At 37.2% G+C, this 8,102-nt stretch overlaps 1 protein-coding gene across 1 annotated transcript in view; it reads left to right on the top strand.

Annotated features, from left to right (window-relative positions):
• LOC147818744 (uncharacterized) overlaps positions 1 to 8,102 on the top strand; it is an 18,217-nt gene that overhangs the window by 4,192 nt on the left and 5,923 nt on the right. The gene's annotated exons all lie outside the window — the stretch shown is intronic.

Genomic DNA, 8,102 nt, shown 5'->3' with positions numbered 1-8,102 from the left:
GGGGGAGGAGAAGGGGAACGGAGTCTTGGGTAGGGGGAGGAAAGGGGAGCGGAAGAGAGGGCTGAGGACACACACATGACATTTTCATCCGATCTCCCTGACAACAAGCTAACAGGAGGGAGTGAAGGACGAGGGAGGTACAGGAGGGAGTGGACAATGGCCGGAGACTTCTACTCGTAACTCCCTGAGAACATTGCGACTTTTCCCTCCCTTCGCCCCTGCTCCGGCCCTCTTAGTCCGACCCCCTGACACAACAGCCGCCCACCCCTCTCCACCCTCGAACCCACCGCGCCGTCCGTCACCCTCTCCGAAGAACCCGCCCGCCTCACCCCGCCTGACCTCATGCACACTCGTCACACATACGCACAGGTCTGTTCTCGCTGCGTTGCCCTGAGCGACGGTGGGTTGAGGGAGGGAGGGAGGGGGGACGGACATCCAAATAAAACAACAAAAAAACAAAAAAAACAAAAAAAAACACGACATCCCTCAACGCTTCAGCAGAATAGGGCCATGTGGCTATGGGGGCTGACTCACTCTGTTTCTATTGGTGTTCATCATTAGTGTTGTCATCATTACCCACCTACCTACCTGCCATGGCACCATTGTCACCACCACCATTATTTACCTGGCTACAATCTACAGCCACTTTAAAAACACTACTTTGCTTGCTATATAAGTAAAAGGCTTTGTTAAAGCTTTAACTAGACTTCAGTCATTTCCATCCTCTGATCCAATCATTTCTCAGCATAATGGTGCTCATTCATTTCTTTCTTTTACATTGGTTTATTTATTTTTTTCCTCCCTCTCAACATTTTTACATTAAGGTTTTTTTTTAAAAAAAGAAAAAAATATATATATGTATGTTCTTTTCTTTCATTCCTCTCTCTCTTTCAGTGTGTGTGTGTGTATTGTCTTGTCTCTTCTGAAAAAAAAACTAAGAAAAACATAACAAAAACAGAAATGGCAAACAAAGATCCTGTTCATTTAAACCTAGTAAGTAGAAATGGCTGCAAAAAACAACCTATGGGGGGAAATACATATATATATGTATATGTATATATATAATTTGAATGTTTGGGAAGCGACAACACAGAACTGTTCATGTTCACCACCTTTTCTTTTTCCAGCCCAACCTGCCCGACCCTCAAATGCCACCCCATGAGTCCACATGACCAGTTATGTGTAATACTGTCCATCCTGCTCTGATATGAGACGATACAGTGTGTGCAATCTCACATTGATTTTGATGTATACATGTATACATACAGTAGCCCCATACAGCACTAACTGAATTTCCAGCCTCCTGCCATGTTGATGAAATGATGAGTAAGTATGGGTAACATCTGTGGAAATCATCTGGGGCCACGCCCACGGGTGGCGTCCTCTTCCAGTCTCTTTGTTTCTGTTTCCTGTTCCATCACCTTCTCTCTTGCTGTTCCTCCATTCTGTTGTGTGCTACGCTCACTTTGTCTCATCTTGTCCCTTGCGGTCTTTTCGTCGCTGGGTGTGCGTGTGTATGTGCGGCAGCTTTTCTTGGAAAAAAAAGCTGAATGCTTGTGAAGCATTAACCCTTTAAATGCCATCAAACACACAATGCACAGGCGATGGCCCTTTAAGACTAACATGCACTCACTTCAATCCCCGCTCCTGCTCATGTGCCGTTGGGTCATCTTCATCGTGTACCAGTGCCCTCTGCACGAGTATGGTGGACAAAGAGATTATTTCATTTGGTCTGTCTCATTTTTACTGACAAAAAAAAAAGAAAAGAAAAGAAAAATCAACCACTCAAGTGATCAGGCCCATGTCTAAATGTCAGTGTTCAGTTTTAGCTTTAGGCCCAGAGCCCACTCAGCTCTATCAGGTACGAGCATGAAAGCTTATGTGTCATGTGTGTGTGTCCTGTACTGTGCGTTCCCCACCATCATGATGTACAATATGTTCATTGAGATACCTTAAAGGAACAGTTCGACATTTTGGAAAATTAGCTTATTTTCTTTTTTCACTGAGAGTTAGATGAAAAGATTGACACCACTCTCATGTCTGTGTGCTAAATATTCGTTTTTTCAATTGGTTGATCATCCAACCATTTTATCCTGTTTATCCAAGTCCAGGTCACATTTATTAAAGGTCCCATTTATTTTTACACTTTTCCAGTGTTTTCAGTGTTACATTTTATGACTGAGAGTGGGGACTGCTTTGTTGTGACATCACGAAGTAACAGAAGTCCTGACGGCTCGTTTTAAGGCTCAGTTTCTGAATACGGGCTGTGTGCATTTCTCTGTGCACTGAGCGCTTTGACACTTTCACAGTATTAATATAGAACCTAGACCTGCTTTATAATAAAAGAAGACATCTCACTTTATACAATATGGAACCTTTAAACTAGTTTTTTATCGTTGGAAATTATTTTTTACACAGCTGGGAAGTAACATCTGGTCAATATGACAATGAAACAGGTATTTAAGTGTGCTTTTAAGAAGTTCTTAAAAAATTATGGTCGCAGTCAACTCTGCAGAAACCTTACAAAAACGAAGTTGAAGGAAAATTTCATAGTCTGGTGAATAACCCCCCTGTAAAAGTGTAGTTTTACCCTTTGGCTTTGAACAAATGAGAAATGTGCTAATGATTTTGATACTTGTGAACAAAGCCAGGCTAGCTGTGTCCCATCCTTATGCTAAGCTAAGCTAACAAGCTGCCAGCTTCAGCTTCACACTGACGGGACAGACTTTAGAGTGGTATCAATATTTTCATCTAACTCTTGGCAAGAAAGTTGGTTAAGTGTATTTCCCAAAATGTTGAACCACTGCTTTAAGACATACTGTATTATGTTGAAGCTGTCCAATGTAAAGGGACATAACGCACTGCATGAGCACACCCCCTAAAAAAAACAACAACAAAAAAAGAAGAAGAAGAAAAAGAAGAAGAAAGAGAAGAAAATCACAGCAAACACCCATTTGACGACGGTTGCAACGCTCGTGACATCACAGTCCACCGTCACCTCGTCGAGCTCCGCCTCTACATTCCATGTGACATACATTCCAGACGACTGCATCACATTCCAGACTGGGTGTGAGAGCGCCCTCCTGTATCCCATGTTGCACTAGGTGTGGGTGAACCGCTGACTTCATGTTGCCTCGGAGCGTGACTGCAATGCAATGCAAATCTGGACCCCCCCCTCTTTCCCTCTCCCTCTCTCTCCCCACCCCCACTCCTGCCCCCTCAGTTATCCCCTGTTAGCTTCCCTTCACCACCAGAGAAAGTTGAGGGCAGACAATATGCAACAGACTGCCATATCAACGCCTGTTCCCAGCCGTAGGGTTAGAAACACTGTCTAACAGGGACGGTAACACATGCAAACACAGCGAGAGAACATGTCTGTCCTGCTAGTTCTGTGTCAGGATGTGCGCAGGGCTCTCTGGGAACACCCTTTCCTGTACAGAACTCTGTCTTGAATGCTCATCATCATCGTCACCACCCTGACCTGACCTGTCGGAGAGGGCAGGTGGTGACATTGTATTGGTCTGTCTGTTTTGAAGCATGCATTTGGTATCATTAATGTCACTCTTTATGTGTTGGTAAATCATTTAGGCTACTGTCACTACTGTGTGCTATGATCTCTCCACATCTGCTGTCTCTCTCTTTCTCACATGCACACACACACACACACACACAGACACACATCCTGTTCAAGTCTAACCTATTCTATTTCAGCACCTCTTAGCACAGCTCTCTCAACGCTTTCTGCGGTAAACACAGAAACACACAGACACACACACACGCACACACACACACAGACACACACTGACACACACTGACACACAACAACAGGGGGATAATCTACAGTGGTGTAAATTTGACTGTCCAGTTCCAGCCATCTCTGTCCATCCGTCCAGCCACGTTACATCATGATGTTGTGAGACAGTTTCACAGAAGGCAAAACACAATGTGAAAAAGAATATATTATATTTATCAAAATTATAAATTGTACAACTGCACCACTACTGTACAGATCGCCCAAATGTGCACATGTGCATCTTTGATTTACAGGTACTATGTTCCTGTTTTTTTTTTTTTGTTTGTTTTTTTTTTTGATGTTTCTTTCTTTTAATCCTATTTCTTTTTGTAAAGAGAGGAACAACAAAATGGAAGCGCTTGTATATTATTATTATTATTATTATTATTATTATTATTATTATTATTATTATTGATTTTCTCCACCGGTGCTCCCACTGATGGAAAACGACAGTTGCACATTCTCCTGAGCATATTCTGAGGGCTGTGTTTTCTGTCCATTGAACAGCCCCTGAAGTGTGCAGAGGTGTGGAGATACTTAAGAGTCTCTTAAGACCAGAGACACCACTCTGTAAATAGAGAATAGGAGATACAGACGTACCTCATTATGATCTAAAGGACTGGACAAAGTGGGGACCCAGGGAGGATGGAGAACTGGAGGGTGATGCAGAGCTAGAGACTGCAGAAGTGCAATGCCCCCCATGCATTGTTTAGGCTGCTCTTTTAGATCTGCTACAAGTATTTACTGCCATGTTACAACGGGAGGAAACTAAGGTTTTACATTAATCATTATACATACTGTTGTAAATATTGTGTGTGGAATGGTCCCCCTTCTTGCACAATGCAGTGCTGTTCTGCAGACAGAAAATGCAGCCTTAACTGTGCTGAAATGAAAAAAGACCAAAAAAAGTAAAAAAGAAAACATAAAAAAACATAAAGACTATTGAATATATTAAAGAGTTACCTGCCTGTTATTTAAGCGAATAAATATCTATATATGAGAAAGAACACACCTGTATACTGTAGACTAAATCTGTATGGAAATCTAAGAGAATTTAATGGGAATTAAGTCCAACACCTTTTGTCTGTATGAAAGAAAAAATACATCAAAGTATTCTACAATAATAACTTTGACAAAGTCTGTGTGGTCCTGTGTTGTTTGTTCACAATGATGTAAGACTGTACCTGCATGTTAAACCTCTGAAAGAGTGACACGTTGCCTGGGTAACTGAAATTTTCATTCAATCTGACCATATCACTACTGTAACTGTAACCTCAGACTGACCCTGTAGACTGCACAGTAGCCTCTTCATGCAAATGTGAGTTTGTTCATCCATCAGGATGACATATTTTATAGTAAAAAAAAAAACAAAACTGCACAATAAAAGGCATGTTGTGATGAAAGTGCCGGGTCAAATGCACAGGGGTAATTAATAAAATTAAAAAAGGCTGCACTGGACTTAGTGGTGCCACTTCCAGGCCATTTTGAAAAGATGTCCACCCACGTTACTTTGCTGCCCCAAAAAGATAACATGTACAGAAAGAGTTTGAGTTAATCTGCTGTAGCAGCAACTACTGCAGATGTGGTCTGGGGTAGTTTGGCTTCTCTCAATTCTTTCTGACTTTCCTACTCTGTCTGGAGCAGTCAGCCCTAAACTACCACTGAAGATGTAAATATTACATATAATAATTTCCTAAAACTGATGGTCACTGTAAATTTTTAAAAACAATTTTTACTCAAACAGGAGGAAATTGTGAAACTGTTGAGGACAGTTTTCAGTCAAGGATTTGGTGCACTAGTGAAGAGCAGGATAGTATGTGTGAGGTCAAAAATAAACTACAGTGTGTGTGTGTTCAGTGGTGTTTCTCCCCCCCTCCAGCTTAAAATACAAACACCCTATTCTGCGCTAACTGTAACTTTTTATTAAAGAAGTTATAACTTTTAAAAAACAAATAAATAATAAATACCAATTATATTGAAAAAATACCAAAATAAAGTAACAGGAATAGAAAGAGTCTCTGTCACTCTACGTACACAAATAACACAGAAAATAAAATTACTAAACTGCACAAATCCTACATCCAAAAAATAAGATTAAAAGGAGAATCTAATTATTACACTATTACTACTACTGTAGACTTCAAACAAGACATACACATTCTTACTTACTTACTGTACTAAAACGTTTTTATGACATTTTATGCCATTAAAACAGCATGAAATGTTGTAAAAAATATCATTGTATACTAATTTATAAAACGTCATAAAAAAGTCATAATTTTGTAAGTTATAAAACTTCATAGGAAAGTCATAGTATAGTAAGACATTAAACATCATAAAAATGATTTTTTTTGTCATCATAATATAGTAAGACATGAAAAAGTAATAGTATAGTAAGGCATATAAATACATTAAGAATCCATATTATAATAAGGCATGAAAAGATATTAAAATGTCATATTATAGTAAGGCCATATAAAGTCATAAAAAAGCCATATCATAATTATGCATGAAACGTCATAGTAAAATAAGGCATAAAACGTCATAGTATACTATGGCATAATATTGTCTGAACGCGTCAAAGTATAATATGGCATAAAAATGTATAGAAAGTCATAAAAACGTTGTCGCATAGTATGTCATAAAAGTATCAAAAAATATCATAGTATAGTATGACACAAAACGTCAAAAAATGTCATCCTATAGTATGACATAAAATTTAAAAAAAACTTCATAGTATAGTATAAATTAAAATTATAATGTATTGTAAGGTATGACATTTTTTGAAAATTGTCAAAAAACGTCATAGTATAGTATGACAAAATTTTCAAAAAACGTCATTGTATAGTATTGTATAAAATTTTCAGAAAACATCATAGTATAGTATGGCATAAAAATGGCATAAAACGTCAAAGTGTAGTAAGGCATGAAACTGTCAAAAAATCGCCATAGTATAGTATGGCATAAAAATGTCAAAAAAACATGATAGAATAGTATTGCATAAAATCTTTAAAAAAACGTCATAGTATAGTATGGCATGAAATTGTCAAAAAAAACGTCATTGTATATTACGGCATAAAACGTCAAAAAACGTCATAGTATAGTATGGCATAAAATCTTTAAAAAAACATCATAGTATAGTATGGCATGAAATTGTCAAAAAACGTCATTGTATAGTATGGCATAAAACGTCAAAAAACGTCATAGTATATAGTATGGCATAAAATCTTTAAAAAAACGTCATAGTATAGTATGGCATGAAAATATCAAACAACGTCATATTATATTAAGGCATCAAACACCACAGTATAGTTAGACATCAAAATGTCATAGTATAGTAAAGCATGAAATTGTCAAAAAAAAACGTCATAGTATAGTATGGCATAAAAATGTCAAAAAACGTCATAGTATAGTATGGCATAAAATTTTCAAAAATACGTCACAGTATAGTATGGCATAAAATTTTCAAAAAAACGTCACAGTATAGTATGGCATAAAACGTCAAAAAACATCATAGTATATTAAGGCATAAAACACCACAGTATAGTAAAGCATAAAATTTTCAAAAAAACGTCATAGTATAATATGGCATGAAAATATCCAAAAAACATCATAGTATATTAAGGCATCAAACACCACAGTATAGTATAGTGTAAAATCTTTAAAAAACGTCATAGTATAGTATGGCATAAAATCTTTAAAAAAACGTCATAGTATAGTATGGCATGAAAATATCAAACAACGTCATATTATATTAAGGCATCAAACACCACAGTATAGTGAGACATCAAAATGTCATAGTATAATAAAGCATGAAAATGTCAAAAAACGTCATAGTATAGTATGGCATAAAAATGTCAAAAAACGTCACAGTATAGTATGTCATGAAAATATCAAAAAAACGTCATAGTATAGTATGTCATGAAAATATCAAAAAAACGTCATAGTATAGTACGGCATAAAACGTCAAAAAACGTCATAGTATAGTACGGCATAAAACGTCAAAAAACGTCATAGTATAGTATGGCATAAAATGTCATAAAACGTCATAGTATAATATGGGATAAAATTGTCAAAAAACATAGTATATTAAGGCATAAAACACCACAGTATAGTATAGTGTAAAATTGTCAAAAAACGTCATATTATAGTATGGATTAAAACGTCATAGTATAGTATGGCATGAAAATATCAAAAAACACCATAGTACAGTAAGATATAAAACACCACAGTATAGTAAAGCATGAAATTGTCCAAAAAAACGTCATAGTATAGTATGGATTAAAACGTCAAAAAACGTCATAGTATA

The sequence above is a fragment of the Seriola lalandi genome, unplaced genomic scaffold, assembly GCF_002814215.2.
Source record: "Seriola lalandi dorsalis isolate HSWRI2012SDOR001 ecotype SW California unplaced genomic scaffold, Sedor1 jcf7180002054501, whole genome shotgun sequence".
NCBI lineage: Eukaryota > Metazoa > Chordata > Actinopteri > Carangiformes > Carangidae > Seriola > Seriola lalandi.
Note: the sequence above shows the minus strand (reverse complement) of the source record. Positions and strands in the feature narration are given on the sequence as shown.